Raw genomic sequence first — 525 nt, 5'->3', positions numbered from 1 at the left:
TTACTTGCAAGGTAGAATGGCTGTGAAACCAAAAATTTACCAATGAATGAAAGTGTCACATGTATCACCAGAAAGACATAAGGCGCACCAGGAAAGTCACTGGTGGGGAGAAACTGTAAATTGTTCATATTTTTTCCTAAAATATAGCATGCACTGATCTCCTAAACTTAATTCACTAACTTTACTGCAATTTCACTGGGGTAAACTAGGAGGCCCTATTAATCACTGTCAATATCTTAGAAAGAGAAATTCTGAGGTTATGAAAAGACCAGCAATACTTAAAACAGATACTATGGTTCCTGACTCCTATTGGGTTTAGTACCTATTAGTTAGATTTACTGTGCTGTAAGATATATGTCTATCTATATGTATGAAAGCTTCTTCTTCCTCTAGTATGACTATTACTTGCCGAGGATTACTGTTTAACAGTACAGGGATAATTTATTTAACCTTGTGCACGGTCTAAGAGTCGAAAACTTTGATCACCGTTCATGAATACATCCCTAGGCCTAAATATTGCATATA

This window comes from Penaeus monodon, chromosome 15 (genome assembly GCF_015228065.2).
Source record: "Penaeus monodon isolate SGIC_2016 chromosome 15, NSTDA_Pmon_1, whole genome shotgun sequence".
In the NCBI taxonomy this organism is placed as follows: domain Eukaryota; kingdom Metazoa; phylum Arthropoda; class Malacostraca; order Decapoda; family Penaeidae; genus Penaeus; species Penaeus monodon.
Note: the sequence above shows the minus strand (reverse complement) of the source record.